At 38.3% G+C, this 13,591-nt stretch overlaps 1 protein-coding gene across 1 annotated transcript in view; it reads left to right on the top strand.

Annotated features, from left to right (window-relative positions):
• TEX11 (testis expressed 11) overlaps positions 1–13,591 on the top strand; it is a 295,189-nt gene that overhangs the window by 100,225 nt on the left and 181,373 nt on the right. The window lies entirely within an intron of this gene.

Raw genomic sequence — 13,591 nt, 5'->3', positions numbered from 1 at the left:
TCATGTTGTGTGTGTGTGTGTGTGTGTGTGTTTGAACTCCGACAGGCTTGAAGTCTGTGCTTCTGAGGTGTGCCTAGAGTTTGGATCAGTGAGATTGACCTAGAGCCTGATGTCATAAGGGCTGTTTTGGCTCTTGAGTATACCTGTAGCTTGGGGCTATGGGACCAGCCTTATGTTGGGATGGATATGGAGCCTGGGGCCCCAGGGGCAGGACTTGAGCTTTGGGTTCACTGACAAGTCTGGCACTGGAACGTACCTGGTTCCTGGGGCTATTTGGACCAGTGTATGCTGGGGTAGGCTTGGAGCCTATTCCACAGTGGTAGGCCTAAGACTATCCCTTTTCTAATTATGTCAAATGAAATGCAGCATAGAACAATGAAGATGAAAAATAAGTTGCTATGGATACAGTAAAAATAAAGTTTAAAACTTCCTTTTTTCATTAAAGAAGTTATTTTCACCATAAAAATTTAAATATCGGGGCCAGTGCCGTGGCTCACTTGGTTAATTCTCTGCCTGCGGCACCGGCATCCCATATGGGTGCCAGGTTCTACTCCCGATTGCTCCTCTTCCAGTCCAGCTCTCTGCTGTGGCCTGGGAGGGCAGTGGAGGATGGCACAGGTGCTTGGGTTGCCTGCACCCGCATGGGAGACCAGGAAGAGGCACCTGGCTCCTGGTTTCGGATCAGCGTAGCTCCGGCCGTAGTGGCCATTTGGGGAGTGAAGCGATGGAATAAAGACCTTTCTCTCTGTCTCTCTCTCTCACTGTCTAACTCTGTCAAAAAAATTTAAAAAAAGTTAAATATCATAAAAACATGAAAGGTAAAAAAGTTCCCTTAATCATATACTCATAGATGCTCACTATTAGCATTTGGTTTTTATAATTTTTTCCAAAAATCATTTTTTGACAGGCAGAGTTAGTGAGAGAGAGGGAGGCAGAAAGAAAGGTCTTCCTTCCGTTGGTTCACTCCCCAAATGGCCGCTATGGCCAGCGCTGTGCCAATCCAAAGCCAGGAGCCAGATGCTTCCTCCTGGTCTCCCATGCGGGTAAGGGCCCAAGCACTTGGGCCATCCTCCACTGCACTACTGGGCCACAGCAGAGAGCTGGACTGGAAGAGGAGCAACAGGGACAGAATCCGGCGCCCCAACCAGGACTAGAACCCGGGCTGCCGGCACTGCCGGCGGTGGATTAGCCAAGTGAGCCGCAGTGCCAGCCTCCAAAAATCATTTTTAAAACTCTTCATATATTCAATAATATAGAAAAAAGAAAAATCATTGAAATTGATTTGGAAGATTTGAGAAGTTGAGTTTTTTCAAAATGGATTGTAAATCAAGAGAATTAGTGCAATTGAATCAAGCCAAAGACTGTATGGGAAAATTCTTTTTTTTCTAAAAATATTTCTTATTGATTTGAAAGGCAGAGTTAGAGATCTTCCATTTCTTGGTTCGCTCCCCTAATGACTACAATAGCCAGGGCTGAGCTAGGCCAAAACCAGGAGCCTGGAACTCCATCCTGGTTTCTCACATGGATGCAGGAGCCCAAGCACTGGGGCCATCTTCCAGTACTTTCCCAGGTGCATTACCAGGGAACTGATTCAGAAGCAGATTAGCCAGGACTCAAACTGCCATATTGGATGTTGGTGTTGCAGGAGGAGGCTTAACTCACTGCACCACAATGCCAGTCTTGAGAAAATTCCTAATTGATGATCTCTTGTTATATTAGATATAGTGAGATAAATTGAGGGAAGTCACAGGATACATTTGAAGTGGACAATATCCTGGAGAATTGGATAAAACCCTAAATATGTTCTATAAAAAATAACCTACCATTGACTTTAGTAAATGAAAGGTAATAGCCTTATCTCTTTGACCTACAGGTCAGAGACTAGGTGCTTATAAATTCCCAAAGAGGTTATAGGGTATCAGAAATGAGAGTATTTCTGAATTACTCATCTAGGAGCTCTGCTGACTTTCTCCCAATGGAATACACATGGAGCAACATCCTTCTTTTATTGCTACAGTTTGTATTATATATATATATATATTTATTTAAAAGTAAACTCAAGGATAGGGTTTTTGGACGTAAATGAATGATTGGGTAAACAGTATGATGGAGTAATTTTTGAGATCCATTTGCAACACCATTTTTAATTCTCTAAATAATCTGAAACTTGTCTCAGTTGGTAATGTAAGTTGTTAATGTGAGTTGCTATTCAGGAATAGTTTTTATTCTGGATATAGTATTCCCAAGCAAGAAGAGGAATGTGTTCTTCTCCTGCTTAGATAAAAATGTTTTATATGCTTCATGGAATTGGAAGAGGCAAATTCAGCAAAATTGTACTATTACTTCCTAAATCCATATTGCTAAAGTCTAGGGAAACTGGATTATGTAACTTCTGTACTAGACTTAAAATTAGCTATTATATTTATAAGGTAATATTTCAGTATGTTATATTTTGATTTATCATTGTTTAACCTTTATTATTGTTATAGTGAACATGTCATCAAATGTTTATACTAAGAAAATATAAACATATTTATAAGCACAAATATAAATGGTATAAACCCAAAGGAAGTTTGTAACAGTTTTAATGTAACTTATTGTCCATTATTTTCTGTTCCCTTTTCTTTTCAAACACCAGAATTTAGCATTATTATATATCTATATGTGTATATGTAGGCAGTGTGATCTAGGGGACGATATCATAGGTGGCAGAAAAATCTATTACTGGGAAACTAACATTGGATCAGCCAGCTACTATGTGCTACAATGCCCTCACCTGAAAAATAAGCACAATATTATCTGTGTCACAGACTTGTAATAAGGATAACATAAATACCATAGTAGTATTTTGAAAAGTTAAAGGTATTGTATATAATAATATACTATACCAAAATTATTAATTCTAAAAATGATAATATACATGGCCTGTTTTTGATGGAAAATGGAATGTATTAGCACCATCTAGTGGAAATATGATGAATTTTATTATAGTAATTTCAATATAGAATATAATTTAATATCGATAACACTTTAGAGCTGGAAGAAATCTTAGAATCTAGTTGAGTAATTTACAAACTATGTTCTGTGATGTCCTTGATTCTTCCAGAAAAGCATCAGGATCTTCTTTAAGAGGAAAAGGAGTCTTTCTTTCAATTCTTTGAGATTCTCATCTTGCTTCAGATAAGGAAGTTAGGCTTTATTCAGTTTCTTATTTAACATGTCCTTGTAAGATTTTGTTGTAAAAATGATTCACTTGCTTACAAAAGGTTTGAATATGACTAATTTAAGTCAACTTCATCTTTGGACAGATAAAGTCATAGAAATTTTGGCACAACAGATTTTTCCAAGGAAATCTAGCTAGGCCATGGGTCTCTAGTCTTCTATGAATCATCTTCTCCAGGAGCAGTAATGAAGTCCCCTCTTCCATCCTGTTTTAATAATTTAAGTGTTCTCTCTTCTTGGTAAGTGTAGCTAATGGTTTGTCAGGTTTTTTTATTTTTTATTTTTTGAAAGCACTAACTTTTGGGTTTGTTGATTTTTTTTTCTGTTATTCTTCAGTGGTCTATGTCATTTACATTCTTTCTGACCTTTAGGATTTCTTCTCTTTTGTGCTTGCAAGCCTAAAGGTTTAGTTTGCTTTTCCTTTAACATCTTCCTGAGGTGAAAGGTCAGAATATTAATTTGAGATCTTAATCCTTTATAACATTGCTGTTTATAGCTATAAATTTTCCTCTAAGCATTACTTTAGCTGCATCCTGTAAATTGTGGCATTTTGTATTTTCCTTTTCACTCACCTCAAGAAATTTTCTAATTCCTTTAGTAACTTATTATCTGACTCATTGATTGTCTAAATTGTGTTAATTTCCACATTTGCTAATTTCTCAAATCTCTTGTTATTATTGATTTCTAATTTAATTACTTGTGGATAGAGACCATAGTTTATCTGATTTCAATCCTGTTGAATCTACTGTGGCTTTTTGAAGTCCAGCATACGTTCTATTCTGAATAATGTTCCATGTGCACTTGAGAAGAATCCAATATTGAGTGGAATGTGCTATAGATGTGTGTTAGAGTCTAGTAGGTTTATATTGTTCTTCAACTCTTCTACTTACTTTTTAATATTCTGACTAGTTGTCTGATACATTATTGAAAGAGAGTTGTTGGGCTGGCGCTGCAATGGCTCACTTGGCTAATCCTCCGCCTGCGGCGCCAGCACAGTGGGTTCTAGTCCCTGTTGGGGCGCTAGGTACTAGTCCCGGTGGCTCCTCTTCCAGTCCAGCTCTCTGCTGTAGCCCGGGAGGGCAGTGAGGGCAGTGGGGGATGGCTCAAGTGCTTGGGCCCTACACCTGCATGGGAGACCTGGAGGAAGTACCCAGCTCCTGGCTCAGTGCTGGCTGGGGTGGCCATTTGGGGAGTGAACCAATGGAAGGAAGACCTTTTTCTGTCTCTCTCTCTCTCACTGTCTATAACTCTCTCTCTCTCTCTCTCTCTCTCACTGTCTAACTCTGCAAGGCAAAAAGTTAAAAAAAAAAGAATTGTTGGAGTTTCTGGCTCTTATTGTAAAATTATGTGTCTTTCCCTTCCATTTTGTAACTTTTTTTTTTAGATTTATTTATTTATTTGAAAGAGTTACACAGAGAGAGGAGAGGCAGAGAGAGAAAGAGAGGTCTTCCATCTGATGGTTCACTCCCCAATTGGCCACAACGACTGGAGCTGCACTGATCCGAAGCCAGGAACCAGGAGTCTCCTCTGGGTCTCCCATGTGGGTGCAGGGGCCCAAGGACTTGGGCCATCTTCCACTGCTTTCCCGGGCCACAGCAGAGAGCTGGATAGGAAGTGAAGCAGCCGGGACTTGAACCGGCGCCCATATGGGATGCCAGCACTGCAAGCCAGGATGTTAACCTGCTGCGCCACAGCGCCGGCCCCCATTTTGTAACTTTTTGCTTCATGTATTTGGGGCATTTATTTTTATAACTGGTATATGTTCCTGATGGATTGGTCCTTTTATCATTATAAAATATTGTTCTTTATCTTTTATAATATTTTTGTCTTGAAGTCTAAGTTATGTGATATTAGTATAGCCATTCTAGCTCTCTTATGCTTGTTACTTACATGGTATACTTTTTCCATTCTTTTACTTTAAATTTCTTTTAGATTCAATCTTTGAATCTAAAGTGTGTCTTTTATAGACAACATAAAGTAGGATCTTGTTTGTAGATCCAGTCTGAAAATTTCTACCATTTGATTGTATTCTTTAATCCATTCATGCTTAATGTTAATATTAATATTGTTAGATTATACATGATATGTTGCTTTGGGTACATGCATAAGAGAGATATTCAAAAATCATGGAAAATGCATCTTATGCAAAACTATGCATATAATGCTACACAGTAGTAAAGAAATTAAATCCTGTCATTTGCAACAAAATGGATGCAACAGGAAAACATTATGCTTAGTGAAATAAGCCAGTCCCAAAAGGACAAATAACATATGTTCTCCCTAATCTGTGGTAACTAATAAAGTACCTAAAATTAATCTATAGAAATGTAATTGACACTTTGAGATGTGGTGACCTTGAACAGCCCTTGTCTTGACTGTTGAGGAACAGGTTTTTTTTTTCATACTATTTGTTGAACTCTTTACTTAGTGTAGGATTAATCTTATGTGCATAAAGTTAATTTAAAATAGATCTTAGTAAAAAATAAGCATGGGAATAGGAGAGGGAAGAGGAAGAAGATTGGGAGTGCAAATGAGAGTGAGAGTAGGGCGGGAAGGATCACTATGTTCCTAAATTTGTATTTATGAAATGCATGAAGCTTGTATACCTTAAATATAAAAGTTTTCTGGGTTAAAAAAGAAAAACTATGCATAGATTTTAAAAATTTTTGTTTCAAAATGAACCTATCTTTTGATTCCATTTTCCTATGATGTTTTTGAAATCTCCTTGAATGTTGACCAAAAGTGGTGAGAATAAGCATCCCTGATTTGTTTTGAATCTTAGAGGAAAAGCTTTCAAAATTTTGTTTTTCATGTTCTGTGTGATATTAGCTACGGGTTGGTCACAGATGGCCTTTAGTGTGTTGAAGTACCCTCTTTCTATATTTAATTGGTTGAGAGTTTTTTATTATGGGGTGTTGTATCTTATTAAATGCTTTTTCTGCATCTATTGATCATATGATTTTTGTGCTTGATTCTGTTAATATGGTGTATCACATTTATTGATTTGCATGTAATGAACCATCCTTGGCATCCCAGGGATCCATAGTGAATGCTCATTTTTTTTTTTAATTTGGAGAGAGAGAGAAAGAGAGAGAGAGACAGAGAGAGTGCTCCCATCTGCTGGTTCCTTCTCCAGGTGCCCACAATGGCTGGGGTGGGCCAGGCTGAAACCAGGAGCCAGAAACTCAATCCAGGTCTCTCACATGGGTGTTAGAGACTTACCCACTTGAGCCATTACCTGCTGAATTCTAGGCTACCTATTAGCAGAAACCTGGAATTGACAGTGGAGCTGAGACTTGAACCCAGGTACTCTAATAGGGTACAAGGGTGCCTTAACTGCTACGCCAAATGTCCACACTCAATGATTTTTCAAAATGTGATTTTGAATTTGGTTTGCTAATATTTTATTGAGGAGTTTTGTATCTATGTTCATCAGGGATATTGACCTATAGTTTTTGGTTGTTGTGTCCTTATTTGGTTTTGGTTTCAGGTTATTGCTGGCCTGGTAGAATGAGTTTGGAAAAATTATTTTCTTCAGCTTTTTTGAATAGTTTGAGACAAATTGGTATTAGTTCTTTAAATGTTTGGTAGAATTCAGCAGTGAAACCATCAGGTCCTGGGTTGTTCTTTGGTATTAAACTTTTAATTTATTGATTAAATCTCATGATTGATCTGTTTAGTTTCTTTTTCTCCATGTTTCAGTTTTGGTAGTTTGTATGTGCCCAGGAATTTATCCATTTTTTCTAGATTTTACAATTTGTTGACATTCATAATAGTCTTTTAAAAAAAGATTTGTTTATTTATTTATTTATTTGAAAGGCAGAGAGAGGTAGAGAGATCTTCCATCTGCTGGTTCACTCCCCCAAATGGCTGCAACAGTCAGGGCTGGGCTAGGCTGAATTCAGGAGCTAGGAACTCCATGCTGGTCTGCCACATTGGTAGCTGGGGCCTAATTACTTAGGTCATCATCCAGTGCCTTCTCAGGCATGTTAACAGGAAGCTGGATCAGAAGCAGAGCAGCCAACTTGAACTGGTCCTCTGATATGGGATGGAAGCATCTCAAGCAGTGGCTTAATTTGCTTTGCCCCAATGCTGACACCATAATAGTCTTTTATCCTTTTTATTTCTGTGAAATCAGTTGTAATGTCTTCATTTTTATCTTTGATATTATTTGAGTCTTCTGTCCCTTTTACTTAGTCTACCTAAAGTTTTGTTATTTCTAAAAATCAACTGTTTTAGTGATCTTTTGTATTGCTTTTTAAACCTTTCTTTTTTTTCTGCTGTAATTGTTATTATTTCTTTCCTTCTACTGATTGGCATTTAGTTTCTTATTTTTCTGTGTCCTTGAGATGATGCATTGTTAGGTTAGGTTTTTCATTTGAGCTCTTTCTATTTTTCTGATGTAGGCATTGATTCCTATGAACTTCTCTCTTAGAATTGTTTTTGCTGTGTCCCATAAGCTTCAGTATGTTATGTTTCCATATTGGGACTACTTTATAGGTGATGCATTTCTTATCTCCTGATGCTTTTAAAAGCTTTATTTTTGATAGTTGGATTATTATGTGTTGTGGTAAACTCTTGTTTATGTTGTATTTGATTAGAGATCTCTGCTACCTGGGTTTTGGCTTCTTTTTTCAGACTGGGTAAGGTTTCGTCCAATATTTCTTTAAATATGATTTCTGGCCCTATTTCTCTTTCTTCACTTTCTTTCATTCCTATTATGCCTAGGTTAGGTTTCTTGATGGTATTTTATAATTCCCATGGATCTCCTTCATTCTTTTTTTTCTCCTCTGAATGGGTAATTTCAAATGTTCCATCTTCAAGTTCATTGCTTCTTTCATTAGCTTATTTGAGCCTACTATTTAAATTTTCTGCTGATTGTTAACTTTTGGCCATTGTTTTCTTCATCTCTGGAATTTCTGTTTGTTTCCTTTTAATTAATTTTTATTTGAGAGGTACACACACACACACACAGAGGGGCGGGGGAGAGGGAGAATCTTCTATCTGCTGTTCATTTTCTAAATGCCCACGATGGCCAGGATTGGCTCAGGCTGAAGCCAGGACCTCAGAAGTCCACTCAAGTATTTTACATAGGTGACAGGACCCCAATAACTTGAGCCGTATGTTTTGCTTTCCAGTCTGCTTTATCAGGAAACTGGAGTAAGAAGCTGGAAACAGACATTAAACTCAGGGACTCTGCAAAGCGATATGAGCATCTTAACTACTCAGCTAAATTTCCATCCCTATTTTGGCTATTGAAATTGTTTCTATTTCTTAGTCATGGTTCTCATTTCCTTCATGTATTGTTTTCCAATTTTCACTGAAATTTTTTCCTGTTGATTCTTGGAGTTTACTGAGCTTTAAGAGGATTATTCTGACTTATATTTCTGACATTTCATAGACCTCCCTTTCTTTAGGATTGTTGGAGCTTTGTTTAGAGAATTTTTTTGGAAGTGTCATGCTTTTCTGAGTCTTTATAATACTTGTGTCCTTAAGATGTTAGTGTTCTCACATTTGTGGAGGCAACTACCTTTTCTGCCTTCTACAGGCATTCTTTGGAAGTGATAGACTTTCACTATTTATGATAGCCTATGATTCTACTGGGCCAGCTTGTAATGTCCCTGGTCCTGTAGAGCTTTCTTTCAGGTTTTCCAGGTGGCTGTCGTGTCTCCTTTGCTTTGAATTTAGATGTAGCAGCTGATTTTGTTCTATCAGACAAGAACACTGATTGTGGTCTGCAATTAGGCAGACCACTACAGGGTGGGTCATTGCAGTTGTCACTGATGTAGTTGAGTCACAGGTTGTATTTCTTGACTCTGTGCTGGCCTTGTTCCTTCCTTGGTGGGGTCTGGAGATGGTGTTTGAGGCCTTGAGGAGCAAAGGACACTGTTTAAATTCCCCGGTGTGACAAAACTAGTGCCTACTTTTCTTTGTAGTTCAAAACTTTGGTCTTATCACATCCTGGACAGAGTCTGGGAGTGGTCTTTGTGACCACTGGGGGAGCTTTTTAAACTCTCAGGTGTGGCCTGGTAGTTTTTGGAATATGCTGTGGGGGAGGGGGTCTTCTCTCTCTCAGGGAGGCCTTGGATTATAAATTCATGTTAAACCCAGAGCCTGGTTATCTAAGGATTCAAGCCCAGTAGCACCTTCTACCTTTTCTGGAAGTGACCAGATTGGTTTTACTGCTGGACTGTGTTAGCTAATTGAGGCTTATGGGCTATGATGTTAGCTAGTGGACTGCTACTGATGGCAGGTATGTGGTGGTTTCACTAAAAATTGTATGCTGCTGTCTGTGGCCTCCATCTCCTTGCTTTGTTTCTATCTGGCCTTGGGTGGTCTAGCCTATTCAGTTTTCCCCTAGGTTCCCTATGAGGTAAGATCATAGTGGTTTTCCAAGAAAGTATTTCAGAACACTACAGAAGATAGGTGTCTGTTTTTTCTGTTTTCTTTTCTCTCTGAGAAATCTATAGGGCCTTGGGGTTTCTCTGTATGTGGAGGTGAGTCTCCTGTTAAGAGGGGGAGGGGAAACAGTTCACGTAAGAACCATGTCTCTTATCCTATAAATGTGATTTTTATTCAGTTTTATGAATATGGGGACAATTCGATCTTATTTTCATGTTTTAGGTCTTTCATCAGGGTGTTATTTTCTATGGATAGTTGCTAGCTGATCTATTTGGGTGTGTGGAGGGAGAAAAGAAGGATGGGATTTCCTACTCAGCCATTTTGGTAATTTCATTCTCTGACCATTATTTCTTTAAATATTTTCTGTCCCTTTTCTCTCTTCTTTCTAAGACTTTCATTATCTATCTATCTATCTATCTATCATCTATATCTTTATCTTAATGTGCTTAGTCCCATTCCACTTTTCTCTGAGCCTCTGTTCATTTTTTTCATTCTTTTTTTGTTTCTTCAAATTTGTATAATCTCTATTGCTATGTCTTCTAGTATTTGTTCTTTTGCGTGTTTAGATCTTCTGTTTAGCCCTTCTAGTGAGTTTTTCATTTTAATTATTGTACTTTTCAACTCCAGAATTTCCATTTATTTCTTTTTATAATTTTTATCTCTCATTTGTTGTACTCTTATTTTCTACATTGTGAGTCATTATCATGTCTTTATTTCCTTAAACATGATTTTCCTCTAGTTTTAAAAAATATATTTGCAATAACTTTGAAGTCCTTTTCTACTAAGTGTAATATTTGGGTCTTCTCACAGGAAGTTTCTATTATGGATCACATTTTCTTGTTCTATTGCATGTCTTGTAATATATTGTTGCAAAATAGATATTTGGACAACATATTGTAGCGAATCTAGATATTATTTCACTTCTTTCCAGGGCTCAATGATGTTTTTGTTATTTCTTTGGTCATTTATTCATTTACTCATATAAGTGAACTCATTTGGTAAATTCTCTTAAGTGCTTCACCTCTAATGTCCCTATTCAGATTTTTTCTTCTTGTTTTTATCTTTTTATGGCTACCCTAGAGATTACTCCTGCATCCTTAATGTATTGATCAAAATTTGTACTTAAGTCCACTTAGCCAGTCAGATTTTCACCTTTCTCTGTTAAATGTTGTTTAGGGACTGTTCTCACAGTTCAGGTATTTTATGGTCTTGCCCTGCATTCTGCCAGACTAGTAGATCTCAGATTCCTTCTCTCCACTTATGACTGAGAGAACACAATCTTGGACATGTGCGCACTCTCACAGACTACTAGGTATAAGATTGATCTGATTTTAAGCTTAGCTTCCTTACAGTTATCCTTCAGTTCTGCTTAATGTTCAGCTGCTGTTTGTTCAGAGGTTCTGCTTAAGCCCACTGGACCAATCAAGCTCAAAGCTCTTTATTGATGGTTCTATGTATGCTTTGAGTAATGCTTTCTAGTTAGCCCCTAAGCTGCCTCTGATTGTGTCTGTATACAGTCTAGTACATGTGCACAGTCTTCTGGCCCCACGAGTGGTGTGACCCTAGGGATGTTCTTTGTATTGTTTCTTTACCTATTTTTCTCTGATAACTTTCTTGCTGGCCTGCTGTTTCACTTGGTGATGCTTTCATCATAGAGCTACAAGCCTCCTCTTTTTTTTTTTTTTAAAGCAGAGTTACAGAGAGAAGGAAAGAGAGAGAGAGAGATCGATCGATCAATCGATCTTTCATCTTCTGGTTCACTCCCCAAATGGATGCAATGGCCGGGACTGGACCAGGGAGAAGCCAGAAGCTAAAAGGTTCTTCCAGGTCTCCCATGTGAGTGGCAGGGGCCCAAGGACTTAGGCCACCTTCTGCTGCCTTCCCAGGTCATTAGCAAGGAGCTGGATTGGAAGTGAAGCAGCTGGGACTCGAACCAGCACCCATATGAGTTGATGGTGCTGTAGGCAGTGGCTTAACCCACTGTGCCACAGCGTGGAGCCCACAAACTTCTTTCTTAATTGCTCGTCACCACAATCACCACCATTGTTTTTGACAGTGCCCTTAGGCATGAGCTTCTCCATGCTGAGTTCCAAATAAAATCAGTTTCTCAGGAAGTGATTCAAGGTTCTTCCTCTTTACTGCCTGCTTTCCTTCCTGGGCAGAACTTTTGTGTCACATGACCGGAGCTGGGAAACAGAAGCAGGGCATGCTTTTCATGGAATGTCATCTTTGACCTATGAGTGGATGCTAGGCTCCTGTTCTTCTCAGTGTGCCCTTCTGTCATCAAACCTCTACATTATGAACCAGCTATGGTGAAGGTAATCAGAGACTTAGTATCCTTAACCTGTCACACGTGTGGTAGAGCCCTTATCCTAAAAGTGAGAGGTGAATGAGCAAAGGAAACCAAACTCTATCAGTTACACCTGCCCAAATAGCACTTCCACAGCACAGGCCTAGGAATGGTAAGAAAGGTTGGTAGCCTATCTTTCTTTCTCAAGGTGAAACTAGGGCCTAGCACTCTAGGAGCTGGAGGGAGAAGGAATTTCCATCTTCTTAGCTGCACACATGTGGTGTAGTTTCCATCACGTGGAGCTAGTATGGTTGGGAGCAGATAATAGCTTAAATGCCACAAACTCTCTCGTTTTACGCTTTTTTTTTTTTTTATTCGACAGGTAGAGTTATAGACAGTGAGAGAGACAGAGAGAAAGGTCTTCCATCTGCTGGTTTACTCCCCAAATGGCCGCTATGGCCGGCACTGCGCCGATCTGAAACCAAGAGCCAGGTGCTTCTTCCTAGTCTGCCATACAGGTGCAGGGGCCCAAGGACTTGGGCCATCCTCCACTGCCTTCCCTGGCCACAGCAGAGAGCTGGACTAGAACTAGTTGGAAGAGGAGCAACTGGGACTAGAACCCGGCACCCATATGGGATGCCGGTGCCGCAGGCGGAGGATTAACCAAGTGAGCCACGGCGCTGGCCCCCACAAACTCTCTGTTCATGCTGACATTTAGTTGATGTTCATGAACAAATGCCTTCTCATTTTCTTTATGTACTTAAGTGGTTGTTTGTTTTAATGAATTTTCCAGATGAATGGTTGTTTCACTGGAGAGAGGGTTCAAAGAACTCCTTATGCCACCATTGCAGAATTCCCACCCTCACTGGTTATTTAAAAAACTGGAAGTAGAACTTTTAATGTACCAAAAAAAAAAAAAACTTTAACAGATAGGGCTTACAGTGACTAGGCCAGCATTATATTTTTCTTAGCAAGAGAAAAACTCAGTTTACTCAGTTCAGGGATTTATAATTTTTTTAAAAGGACTATTTCAAAGTACTGTCTTCAGTTTAGTTCAATTTACCAGGATTTTATTTGTATATTTTCTTGGAAAACCATTTTATGGTAAGTGATCTTGTTTTGCTTTTCAGGTTTTAGGTTTTCAAACACTAAGACTAATATTAATATATTATTTGTACTTACAAGAATGTCCCATAGATAATATGGTTTGGTAATTAAAGCAGATAACTGAAAGTCAAATTTCTGTATTCCCCAGCCTCTCATTCTCATGCCATTACCAATCTAGGGTATATTAGAAATCACTTCACTACCACATTGGTTCATTCAGCTGCAAAAGGGAACCCATAGTGGAACAAAGGGTATTGTGAGACTTAATGAATATTGATAACAAATTTGTTTCTGTGATAACAGCTGCATTTATTTTAAAATATATTTGTATCTCTTAGACTTTAAAGTATGTCCATTAGGTAAGAACTTGAATACATATATAAACTATTTTAATGATAGTGAAAAATAAGTATTAACATAATTACAATGGTGATTTATTCAATATCTCCTGAGGAAATGTGGTTTTCCACAGTTAGAAAGTTTTTTTATACAACTGATTTTCATGTATTAATTGGCTAATAATCTATTGTCTAAAAAATAAAAGTTGGAATATAGCATGATTGTGTCTCA

The sequence above is a fragment of the Oryctolagus cuniculus genome, chromosome X (genome assembly GCF_964237555.1).
Source record: "Oryctolagus cuniculus chromosome X, mOryCun1.1, whole genome shotgun sequence".
NCBI lineage: Eukaryota > Metazoa > Chordata > Mammalia > Lagomorpha > Leporidae > Oryctolagus > Oryctolagus cuniculus.
The sequence above is the reverse complement of the archived record's forward strand: the minus strand, read 5'-3'. Positions and strand labels throughout refer to the sequence as shown.